At 36.3% G+C, this 13,631-nt stretch overlaps 1 long non-coding RNA gene across 2 annotated transcripts in view; it reads left to right on the top strand.

Moving 5' to 3' along the window:
* Nucleotides 1–1,478: 1,478 nt before the first annotated feature.
* LOC112307957 (uncharacterized) overlaps nt 1,479–13,631 on the top strand; it is a 180,993-nt gene continuing 168,840 nt past the window's right edge. For both annotated transcript variants that reach the window (XR_006656053.2, XR_006656055.2), the window contains exons 1-2: nt 1,479–2,274; nt 3,745–4,129. This is a non-coding gene — a long non-coding RNA (uncharacterized lncRNA). The remainder of the gene's footprint in view (nt 2,275–3,744; nt 4,130–13,631) is intronic.

The raw sequence follows: 13,631 nt of genomic DNA, 5'->3' as shown, positions 1-13,631 counted from the left end.
TCTTCATAAACACAGCTGAGGCAGGCGCATTGCAAAGGATGCCTAGACTACCCACAGCAAACCCCACCACACTTTATTGCCTCTGTTCCTATAATGAGTATGAGAATTCAGCTTGCTCTAGTGTATGGCTCAGGGCTACCCTGTTATCAGCATCCCTGAGACCCTGCCAATGGGCCCACAAGGCAGAAACTATTTTAATAACAGTATTAACACCTATTTGCAGTTTGCCTTCATTTAATGAAGCAGCCCCAAAACATGGAATCAGCTTTATTTATTTGATTAATGTATTGACTGAAATATGGACTCAGTTGATCTTTATTTAATGAATTGTGATATTTTCCTTTCTTTTTAATCATGTTGAAGAAGGTTCTCAAAGTATGGTTCTCAGAAGTGTAATTGTTGACAGGAGAGACCTGGTTCTTCTTGCTGACACATGTAAAGAATCACAGATCAGCAAATCTATTAGTGTGCAATCAGAGTTTATCAGCGATCCATTCTCATGGAAGAGAACGGGCCCAGTTAAGGGGATGGAGTGGAAGAAGTAGGTTCAGGGCAAAGCACAGTGGCAAAAGTGAGGGTGGCTGAAGGCCAGGGTGGCAAGCCCCCAGGTGGCCAGAGGCTGTGTGGCCAGAGAGCCAAGAGAGCACAACAAGCGAGTCCTTTGTTCTGAAGACCTATATAGTTGTTGGGATAGGAGTAAAAAGGTTACACATTGATTAACGGGTAAATGTGGTGCCAGCTTGTGGTGATCAAAACCTAGATTCCTCATCCTTGGTTACAGACCATAAAACCTGGTTACAAAGACGCTGTGGAATGCCACATGCTTCATAACCAAGGCTGGCTCCGTAACCAATGGAATCGTGACCACATAACAAACCCTTATTGGCTGAGGTAAAGTTACCATAGAGGTAGCCTCAGTCTCGCCCCAGGTTACCATAGAAGTAACCTAAGGCTCACCCCATTGGGTATACAGAAGTAAGTTACTATAGAGGTAACCTTAGTACCAAGAACACATAACATACCTACCATGGTGATTGCTATGTTACAGCCTATAATGGAATCATGTGTGTAATAAGTAAAAACACTATGTAACAAAGTTATATAACAATGGGCTATATATCAGAAGCTTGGACAATAAGCTTTGGCGGTTTGCCTCTGGCTATTCACCTTCACTCAAGAGTGGTGTCTTATTTGCAGCCCTTCACCAGCTTTCCTGGAGGGTGTGACTACCCAAACTTAGGGGTGGGGGGGGGTCGGTTATCTCTAATCCTTATCTTGCTCCACACTCCATTTGTTCATCTTGTTGTAAAAACAGATAACTGACAGGAGGCAGTTAGTTAAAGTTGGCCCAGTTGTCCAAAGTTATTTATGGGCTCTTCCTTTAAGCATCAGGGACTTCCTCCTAAAACAAATAGTGACCAGAGGTAGACAATTAACCAAAGTTGATCTATGGGCTTCTTCTTTGGGCATTGTGGACCCTCTCCCACATTCTGGGTCTTGGGATGAATACACTGTTTCGAGGCTTTCTTTCCCAGATAGTGGAAAGGCTACATAGAATTTCAAGGACCTCCCTTCTTCCTGGCTAACATAGTGTTTCTTGTGGTGTTGGAACACCTGGCAATATTACTGGACCAAGCTTAGGACTCCTGAGTTAGTGGGTGAGACATGTCTCCCTCCTCCTCCCTGCCTCGGTTTACTATTTGTTCTACTGAAGTGATAAAAGGCATCTCCTGACAACCAGGGTGCTAGAAACTGGCCAGTTTAACAGTACTACAGTCTCAGAGCTCTGTGCTGTGTCCTGCTTCATAAGTTCCCTCCTTCTCTTTCAGGATGTCTTATGGATCAAAGTTTTCACAATAGGGTGATAATATTTTCCACTAGGTGGACATTTGCAGTAACGATGAACAAGGAGATTATGGGTGTATGGACTAAATGTTTCTGTCCCTCTAAAATCCAGTTAAATCCTAAACCCCAATGTAATGATATTAGGAGGTGGCACTACTGGGAAGTGTTTAGGCCATGAAGGTGGAGCTCCCCCATGAATGGGATTAGTGCTCTTATAAAAGAGACTCCGGAGAGCTCTGTTCAGCTCTTTCTACCATGCAAGGATACATGGAGAAGTCAATGGTCTACAACCTGGAAGAGGGCCCTCCATTGAACCTCACCTTGCTGGCAGCCTCCAGAACTGTGAGAGATAAGTTTCTGTTGTTTGTAAACTACCTGGTCTGTGGTACTCCACTGTAGCAGCCTGAGAGGACTGAGATCGCACGTAACGTAAGTCAGCAATTTCCAAGTGATGTGATGCAAGAATGTTTTCAAACGTGCAATACCTGACCTCTTCTCCCTTAGATCATCAAATTAAAAGTGACAACAACCAACACAACAATAGTTGTGAAAGCTCTGTCTTGAACCATAAATATATAGGTCATACAATAGAGTTGCATCTTATTGGTAATGTATCATAATAAGTTTGTGTCCAATTGGTTAATTCTTGGTACCAGAAATACTGGCACCTGATTATTTTAAAAGTCACTTTAGAACAAAAAGGGTAAGTAATTGCTATTATTATTTTTTGTAAATCAATCAAAATTATACCAATTTGTCAGACTGGAAAAGTATATATATTTGTGTGTGCCACAGAATTTTAGTAATTAGTTTATGTACACCATGAGTTGATGTACGCCATGAGATGAAAGAGGTGGAAAGACGCTGATGTAAGTCCAGTAAGTAAATGAATCTTAAAACCAATAAAATTATAGAATGTGAGAATGTGAAGATAACATTTCTGTGAATTCAAATGCAGGGCCTCTGCAAAACTATTAAGAAATCAATATTTCAAGTCTGTGCTTCCTTAAAGTATTTCTAAATCCCAAACTTAAATATATCATATTATATAGATGTGTGTGTGTGTGTGTGTGTGTGTGTAGGATACATAAAACCAAAATAATAGCATATACACTTCAATGTAATTTGATCTAATAATTACGGGACAGGTATATGCATCTAACAAAAATGAATAAGTATATTTAATATATGTATATGCATATATTTGTGTTTTCTTCACTAAATATTAGAATAAAGCTTTAGAATATTTTGAAATGTTATTTCTGGACACTACATGAATATTTCTGATCAAAAGTTAGAAACCATGAAAAATCAAGTGAAATAGAAAATATTAATTTTCTCATTAATTGGAACAAGTGTTGTTGAACTGCAGTCCATCGGCTTGCCAGTAAAGTCTTACCGGAATAGTCATGTCCATTTGTTTATGCCTTATGTGTGGCTTTTGTCACATTAGAAGAGCAGGACTGAGGAGGTGTGAGAGAGACACTATGCCCCCTGAGAATAATGTATTTACTAGCTAACCCTTGAAGCAAAGATTTCAGACTACTGATCTAGAAGAAGTCACATGAGATTTCAGAGATGGTTCAGACCCATACAAACAACACATGGATCAAGTGGATCACTTCAGATACAAGATAAAAAGTATTTCTTTGTATAAAGAATATTTTCCTCCTTCTGGCCCTGAATTTAAAGAAAAAAAAAAGATTAAGAGGGTGAGGCATACCTGAGGAGAAAAAAAGAGCTATATTTACTTAAGCAGTGGAACCAACAGATTATCAAAATGGTAAATTTACACCAGGAAAGAATAAGCTCCTGGGTAAAATGGAGAATTTTATTCATGAAAATGAATTTAGTGACTCTGATAATATGTGTAAATGTCTCCTGCTTGTGTCTTCATAGATTGAATCCAGGAAGAAGACATTCAACAGGGAAAACACAATCATAAATAATTAAAAAATTCATAGACAAAAACCCTCAAAAGAAAAAAAAACTGTTTAAGATATATAGATTCTTTCATCAAAGAAACAGTATCTAATAGGAAGCTTGACAAAAGCATGAGGACAACCTTGGAATTCCTTGCACCTGGCCCTGGACCTGGCATCTGGAGAAGCTAGAGAGGCAGTGACAAAGGGCTGCTCCAGCTGCAGTGCGATGCTGTTGTAATAAGGCGGAAATTATTCCTAGTGATTCACCTTCGTATCATTCCCTTCAGGGAGCTTGGCGGGCTCAGTGGGAGTACTCAGGATTAACAGTGGAACTCATGTCTTCACAACTGAAAGACTCGGTGAGATAAACCTGTGCAGTTCCATCTCTAAAAAGCTAAAAGTGTAAATGTAGGAACACTTTTTAATAGATTTGACATAATGTCTTTTTTAACAGAATAATTTTAGCACTTACAAAATCGTGAAAAAAAATTAAAATATATAATATGCATATGCACATGTATGTATGTATATGTGCATGTGTACGCATACATGCATGCATATGAATATGTGTGTACAAATATTAATGCACATAAATACATATCCAGGCTTATCCCTTAAAGCATAGCTCTGTTTTCATATCTGTCTCATGGAATCCACTCATTAATTAAAGAAATATTTACTGAATATTTAATATATTTCAAGCTCTCTACTAAAATTTGAGAACACATTGGTAATAAAAATAGCAATTGTGTGTCATTAAGTGTATATTGTACTGAAGGAGAAATATTTAAATATTATAATACATATTCTTTCATGTGTGTTATTACAGAAAAGTAAGAGCCAGAAGAATGTGACTTAAATTAAATTAAAATTTCAAGGACTTTATTCCAAGGAAATGATAGTTGAAACTGAACCCTAAAGAAGGTAGACTCAGACTTACAGAACTTACTGGCAGTTTCAAGATGGTGCCCAGTGATTCTATAACTATGGCCACATGATAATTGCTGCCCGTGAGGCCTCTGCCGGCTGGGCAATATTCTAGCAGTCTCAGGTAGAAAGGAAGAAGCAGGCTATGAAAATGTGTGGCTGGCTGACTGGAAGCTATGAGAAATATATAGCAAACATTTTGGAGAGCAAACTCATAAAACATTTTTTGAAGAGCTAAATAATAAATACATAGAACATAAAGGGTTTTTGACAGGGATAAGAGTAAGATTTTGCATATAGGTACAAAATAAATTCATAGCGGCAAACATGGGTTTGGAAACTCCATGGGCAGTGAAGGCAGAGGCTTGGTCACCATCAGTAGTGCCCTGTGACTTCCCCCAGAAAATGGGGAAGGACAGAAGGAAAGAAAGAGAAAAAAGCAAATATCACATATAATTGAATGAACAAGGTAGGCAATAGTCCTGCATTAAGCTGGACTGGTGGAATATTACATTTATTTTTATATATGTTTTAAAAGCAACATAGACAAAAAATTCAACTTGTTCAAAAATTAAACATGACACTGTGTTCTATAAGACATCATTAAAGTAATGGAGAATTTTTAACTTATTCCCCAACAAGATTAGAAGAAGCCTTGAAAAACAAGACAACTGCCTACAAAGTTAAAAAAAGAAAAAAGAAAAACTGGAACTTCTGAACTACTGAGCTACTCAGGGGCATTAGTTGGTTTAGCAGGTGAGGCGTCCCAGTACTGGAGTTTAACTATATTACTCACATGATTTTATAGCTATTTTCTACTTAATATAATGAGAACTCTTTGAACATGTAGTTCCCTTATCATATAATTTTAACGATTCCAGAGTATCCAATCATATGATATATCTTAATTTATTTAATTTAACTTTGTAGAACAATTAAGCTGGTTTTATTTCATCAGTATAAAAAATGTACCACTAAATAATCTTGTGATTACTGTTAGTGGACCTACTAAGCTAAAGGTTATATTCACTCAAAAGCTTTGATAGGTGTTTTCAATTTGTTCTGCAGAAATATCATACCACTCTCTACCCCACCAACAGTGAGCAAGATAGTGGCTACCTTACACTCACGGGACACCGTAGCTAGAAGAAAAGCTATTAAGTCAGTAGACACAGTATAAAAAATAATGATACAACCCAGATATAATAGTTTGAGGCAGGGACACAGTGTTAATGTCATAGAAAATTTCTGAAAGAGAAAACTAACATTAAAAGTTACAATAGAAGTTGAAAAAAGTTGAAACAAATGGGAATTACAGTTGGTAATTAGAGAGAGATCAATATTATAAAAATTTATCTTTAAAATATTTTATTATCCATGTAGCCTGTTGATTACTGCTATCTTAAGTATAATTAAAATTATTTTTGTGATCTACTAGCACAAGTACATTGAGAATCAAGAAAAAATGCTAAGTCATTTAGGAAGCTTCAGGGCAATTTTGTTTTGTTTTGTTTAAACCTTCCTAAACAATAGTTCTGATAATGAGTAATAGAAGGTTATGTGTCTATGAACCAGTTAAGCTAACCTCAGGAGACCTTGGTTTCTTCATAACATTCAATGAGAATAATAGTACATCTCACATAATAGTTTAAGTACATTAAATGAAGTGAGTGAAATAGTGCATATACATCCAGTGTAGTGTTTTGACACATGAAAATAGCTAGCATTTATTAAATCTTAGTACATTTCAAGTATTTTTATATCTCTTTAGATGTACTAGCACATTGATTTTTCATAAAAAATGCTATGGCAAAGGTATTATGATCATTCACATTGTATAGATGAAAAAGTTGAAGCATAAGTAGATAGCTAAGTTGTCAAATCATACAATATAGAGGTATTTTTTATGCGAACTAGCTGGTCTAATTTTAGAGCTTTTATTCAAAATCTCTGCTCTTTACTGCCTCTTATAGTACTATTTAGTCATCTACCTTTCTAAATAAATATGAATTCTGTAAATTACAATTTTATAATAGCTTGTTATATGTTTAATAAGTTATTGTTTTGCTAATTTTTCAAAACAAGCTGCATATAATATGTAAATTATTTTTCTCTTTGAAAATGTTTGTACCAGAACTTTGCAAGTCACTGTAGCTTTGAAGAAGAATATCTTCTTGTGAGTTTTGTAAATAATTAATCCTAATTGTCTATTTGCAATATTTTTAGCAACAAGATAGTATCTTTATCCTCTAGGATTAATAATTTCAACATCACAAAGCCTGGCTTTTAACAGGTGAATATTCTCTAAAGAATTAGATTTCCATTCAAAGCATAATTTGTCTTGGTAGCAAAGTGAACAAATGTTTTCAAATAGGTATTGTCAGCTAAGGTTTCAGTCTCAAAGAGTCTCCAGTTCCAGGAAGAACGCACCATAGGGCATTATGCAATGTTGTGATAGAATAGCCCCCTATCCAGGGTACTGAGGATCTGGAACTGAGATTTAGATGAGACACAATGAGAAATCAATACCTTACTTCGCTTAACTGCTTAGTCATATTGGTGAGAAAATTCATCGTAGCAGGATTTTTCTTTTAATCAGATACTCAACTTTCTCTTGTAGCTATCTTTACTTGTGCGGGAGGCAGGTGTTCAGGTGTTCAAGATGACAGTGATGTTAGAACTCCACATGGAAAAGCAGCCTATTCTCACTCATCACATTTATCATTGTTTCAAAGACAGCACTTTATGTTTCCATTTTTACGTTGCTAATACATGCAGCTGAGCCTGTAAATAGGCTTACTCTGGAATGTGAGGACCAGGTTTCATACTCTGCTTATGTCCACCTGGCTCAAAGACACTAGACAAGTAACCTCTCTAAATTTCCGTTGTAATCTGTACATTGCATTAACAATAGTACCCACCCATGTGAACATTGTCAGGATTAAATAAGGAAATATATGTAAAGAATTTTGCCAGTGCCTGATTTAAAATAAGTGTTGAAGTATACATACCATTGATTTTAGTAATAATGCCTTAGGTTTAATTTAGTCAATCAGAGTTAGTTATATTTTTAAATTAGCATTGCCTATAGTGGGAAATAATTATCAAATCATAATTTTATTTATTATTCAAAGTTAATTATACCCTCAGTTCTAGGAATTCAGAAAGTGCACACTCATATAGGCACACAAATGCTTATCTCATGAGATTAGTATAGTCTGCTTTTTCTTTTCTTTTTTTTTAAGTTTCTATATATGATAAATTGATGCTTGTTTAGAGGAAGTTAATTTCTACAAATTTGTGAAGCAAATGTCAAAATGCATTAATTCTAGAAACTGTTAATCAGGGCATATTGACATTACCTATTTCTATTCCTTGGTGGAGAGGGAGGATTCTTCAATGTTCTGCATTGTCTGTACCTTTGTTAGGCAGATGAAGAAAAGAAAACGTCCTAGACCAAGGGAACAGCATGCAAGTCATTCAGGGTAAAATAAAACACATAGGACTCATTACAGAAGTTTAATAATATCAGGAGCTTAACCATAAACATTGTCAATAACTGTCGAGGGTCAGACTTTGCATCTATTTTCAAACTAAACACTTTGGATGCCTCAGTTACATAGTTGGGAAGGATTTCTGTGTCAGAGACAAAAAAAAAAAAACATTAGTACTCATGACACAGCAGTCATTATGAGCTTCAGGTTCACATGGGTTCTCTTTGTTCCCCCAGCTCCATGAGGACACAGATGGATGATGTGCATGCAGGGGGTTCTTGTCACAGCAGAACCCCAAGCTTAGGAAAGCCCTTATCTTTTCAAAAAGGCCAATCACTCCAGCTGGCCCTGCCTGCAGAGGCAGATAGCAAAAAAGAGCACAAGGTAAAAAGTTTAAATTGTGACACTGTTATAGGCATCGACCCCTGGGGAAAAAATGAGACCTGCCCTCAGGCAATGCCCAAATTCTCTGGAGATTATCCCGTTCTGACAGGAAATTTATCCTGAGGTGGAAGACCATAACGCCTCCTGGACAAATAATAGTTTGTCAAGGCCTAGTGGTGTAGAGCACAAAGTGAGTTTGTGTCAGTGCAATGTCTTTGACCCAGTTCCTCAGCAGCTCGTCCCAAATTGGTTTCATAACGATTGCATGAAGGGACTATTTCTTTTCCTACCTTAGTGGCAGGAGGAGTGAAGTAGCAATGACTCACTGGCCCTTAGAGATGAGCATGAGCTTCACTGTGTATACTGAAGCCACTATCAAACGGAGCAGACAAGAGATTCAGACATGGTTATTAACTGCGGCTGGGAGGACCTCAACCAGCTGGGACCCACTCCGTCAGGGGGTTCTTGGGGGGCTTGGCTTGGCAGTGTCAGTCAAGGCATAACTCCAAAACGTTTCCCAGGCTTGATTACCTCACAGGTTTGTGTCTTACAGATCTAATCACATCCACTTAATTAAGCAGGATGAGCGGAGTTAGTCTTGTTTTAAATTTAATTTTAAGTGTTTAAATCGATGGTGGACACAAGCCTAAACAGTTACAAATGAGTTTTAAAATAATTTTGTTTAATAATTTGTCCACAGTAAAACAAGTCCAATAATTCTTAACCTTACCAGTCTCAGTTCATAAACCAATTTTCATGACTGCAAATATTTTCTCAATTCATCTTATACTAAAAATGTCATAGCAGTAAAACTTCTGTCTTTAAGGAGGATTAATGCTACATGACATCATATATATGTATATATATGTATACACACACATACACACACACACATGCATGATGACACACTGGAACCTAATTTCCTTTCCTTAATCAATAGTATCTATTCATTTGGTATCCTAACTACTTCAATATAATTTGAAGATTCTTAAATTACCCACTGGATTAAATTGAAAAATAAAACATGAAGTTATAAATATCTAATTGAAGGCAAAAAAGTATTTATGTAGTATGTTGCTTGAGATGAGTTAACAACTTTGAAAAGAATACTGATTTTATATTTCTCAAAAATGAAGCAAATACAAATTATATAAAATGTATAGAGACTATATAGAATATATACACTTAAAATATAGAGAATACATGTAATATATACTTAAATGTATAATATAGAGAAATATATATTCTATTTTGTCTATACTCTATATACTTTAATGTTTTTAATGTCAATTCATCAAATTTTATGAAGGTCACAGGCACTCATCTAATCAGGATAAAATTCTGATATCAATTTCTTTAATAAAAATTATTTTAGAGTATTGTTAGATTTTAAAAAATAACTCCAAAGACAGTACAATCTCTCCGTATATCCCACATCTGGATTCCCAATCACTATTCTTACATTTAGTTTGACACATTTATTACCAGTAATGAATCAATAGTGATATATGCTTATTGTATTAGTCAGGGTTCTCCAGAGAACATATAGATTATAAGGAATTGATTCAGGTAATTATGGGGCCTGAGAATGTCCAAGATGTGCAGCTGAGCAAGCTGGAGACCCAGAGAACAGCTTTGTAGCCCCCATCCAAGTCTGAATGCCAGGAAACCAGGTGAGTTCCAATCCCCAAGACCAGCAAGCAGGCTCCAGAAAAGAGAAGGGTGAATGTTTTGATCTGAGTCCAAAGTCTGGAAAAGACCAACTCCCAGCTCAAATAGTCAGGAGGAGTGTGATCTTAACTCAGCCCCTGTTGAAGGGATAAGGCCCGTCAGTAGGGTGGAAGGAGGACTGGCTCCACAGGCCTGGAGGGCTCTGAATGACAGAACCCATGTGGCGTCTGACCAGTAATTCTCGTCACCCACTAGTGCACTTCACCTGTCCTGGTGTCTGGGCCATGTAGACAGAGTCCGCGTTGCTGGCCAAGGGTCTCAAGAACCACAGAGCCTCTGCCCAATTCCAAGCTCTGCTGTGCCACGCAGGCTCCTCTTACCCTGAAGCCAGACATTGTCCAAATTATGTAAGAACATGGAAGTCTTCCCGGCCAAACACGTCCCTGGGAAAGAGAGAAATCTGGGAATGCTGATGGTCAGAGAGGCCCGAGTTCATTACAGCAACAGGACCATATGGGATCTGGCTTTCATGATCTTTGCTGGTCCTAAAGAAGTAGTTCTCCCTGGGTTGATTGAGCTGTATGTTGAAACCTATATTTTTATGCATGTTGAAAAATAGCTTGAAGGATATTGTATATAACATACCAATTGGTTATTTTCTTCATAGAAAGGAAAACAAAACTATGTCTGAGTGCTAAGCTCATTTTTTACAATATTCCTAAGGATAGCTTTCTTACAAGAACATATATACAAAACTGTTCTTGCCTTTGGCAAATGCAGCACAAATGCAGGGACATTTTACATATAGTGTGAAAACAGGTGCTAATGGCTTCACAACGGTTCATCAACCGTCTGGAACCCCCAACGATTTATGTCTCCACATACTTCATCAAATGAAGTTTATTATACCTGGTAAGTCCGCCTGTTTCTAGAGTGCTTTCATAAGATCCTTGAAAAGTTCTTTGATTGCATTTTAAAAAATGGATTGAAGAATAAAGAAAAACAAGCTACTAAGAAATGAATAGCAGTCAAACTGCTGTGAGGGCAAGTTGGAAACAGGACCGGCATAATAAGAACAAAACTTGAGCCACCATTGACAAAAAGCCTTCGAAGCGCAATTACAGGTCAGGAAATAATTATTTTGTGATAACAAAATGGATTAAGGACTTTTTAATGATTGCTAACTGAATCAAAGGCGTAACAGGCAACAAACCAAACCTCTAGCAATATAAAAAGTTTCCATAACCCTCTAGTGAAAGATTTACGTGTACACACTCACACCTGCACTCCCACAGACGATGGTTTAGAAGGTGTCACCGGCTCAGGGAGCAAAGGGAAAATGTCTGATCCTGTGAGAGAGAGTCCTTAATCCTTCTGGGTCCATTGAGAAATGTGATCAAGTGTGCAAAAAATAAAATTAAGCAAAATTTATTTGACTGAATTTTATCTTCAGCATGAAGCAGATGCTTAAGTTGGATATTTTCCGCCTTTTATTTTTTTCTGTGACAAATGAGTGAGAATAGCTCTTGAGGAAAATCCATTTCCAAAATGCATTCATTAGGGCTTTACTCAAGTGCATGGAAAAAAGATGAAGTGACAAGTCAATTATAATATAATATGGGTTTGAAAGGATTTTTTCCACTTTAAGTAATTATGAGACTAATTTACCAATGCTCACTCTATTACTAGGCCTAGAAAGCTCCTGATTACATATGAAAATAAAAGTACAGCAGTTTTTGAGGCATGGCATAGGAAGGCCTCATTTGGAATTGTGGAACTTAAGGAAATTCATGCTTAGAGTCACACTCTGACATAGACTGAGAAAGAGAAACAGAAAGACAAAGAGCACAGTCACTGGTCACTGTGGTGAGGTGAAGACTGCTCCCAACTCCTTCTACTCGACAAAAACTAGCTAAATTGTATTTGGAACCTTGTTCAATCCCATCAGCCTTTTGTCCATATATGTGAAATGGGATTATCAATACTTAATATGTATATCTGATGTGATACGTGAGTGACGTCAGGGCAGTGCCTCGGCACCTATCTGAAAAGAGATACTCGGTAAATACCATTCCTCCTCCCCTTATTCTTTTTGGGAATTTAAAAATGCAGTTGCAAAATTTTGTCCACTTCAGCCACTCAAAAATATGACCATACCCCATTATCAAGCAAAATATCTCTATTTGTAGGATTCCCAATGGCTGTAAGCTTCCTCTATGAGCAAAAATTCTGTCCTTTCTCTCTCTCTTTTATTACCATTGAAACTGCACTTTGCTTTGTTTAGTCGTGCTTTGCAAAACAGTTTTAAGCACCAGTCAGTGAGTATCAGGCACTGGGCAGGCATTGGCAAAAATAAATAAAATTTTAAAAACTCAGTGCCTGAATTAGAGGAGCTCACAGTTCATTTAAAAAAGCAAATTAAATACTTCATAATGAGAATATAATATAAAAATATATGCAATTATATTTTTATATCCTCACTTTTATACCCACATATATACCTGTTAATATACCCACAAAGTCAGCTAATTTCCCAGCACCTCAAATTTTTGTCCTACATTCCAAACACCCTTGGCATATAGTCAGATTAATATTTCTATTTTTCCTATTATTATTCATGCTAATCTAGGTATTTCAGTCCTAGTAGTAGCACTCTCATCAAAAATATTTGTATGAATGAGAAAACACAAAATAGCTTTGTTTATTCTTTATTTTAAATGTTTATTGCCACCTGCTCATACACTTTTTTATCTACTAGTAAATCATTACACATGTGACCATGTGTGGTTTAATTATCAAACATGTGAATACTATTGTACATTTTTTAGAAGAACAGTTTCTAGGAAGTGAATGTGAACTTGCAGGAATATTAATGTTCTAGGGGGTTGGCATTTCTCCCAGAAGTGCTACAAATAAACACCTGAACACTTTCTCCTTCAGAACCAGTAGGTTTAAATAGCATTCTATTTAGGCCTTTGAATTGTGACATATGTTAATCCCAATGAGAGTCCCTGCATGAGAAGAATGTTAGCAGAATTTTATTTAACACGGTATTATCAGGATAACTTGCCAATTTGTAGTAAATATGGTATGAATATTCTGACCTTTGTGAGCTTAGATTTACAGAAAAGAATTCAACAGATTATAGTTTGATGATCTGAGATCAACTTTTATTTATTAAGGGGTCAATCATGAAATACATTTTGTATAATTCGTATTTAGATATGTTACATACAAAATTATTGTATAATAAAATTTTATGTTAATATATTTTAATTTACCACCACTCTTTTTATTTGCAAGTTGTGTCATAAAACAATCTTATTTGCAAATAAATATGTTTTAGAATGTATTTGAAATTAAAATTTCAGGTGATAACTTGTAA

The sequence above is a fragment of the Desmodus rotundus genome, chromosome 2, assembly GCF_022682495.2.
Source record: "Desmodus rotundus isolate HL8 chromosome 2, HLdesRot8A.1, whole genome shotgun sequence".
Lineage (NCBI taxonomy): Eukaryota > Metazoa > Chordata > Mammalia > Chiroptera > Phyllostomidae > Desmodus > Desmodus rotundus.
The sequence above is the reverse complement of the archived record's forward strand: the minus strand, read 5'-3'. Positions and strand labels throughout refer to the sequence as shown.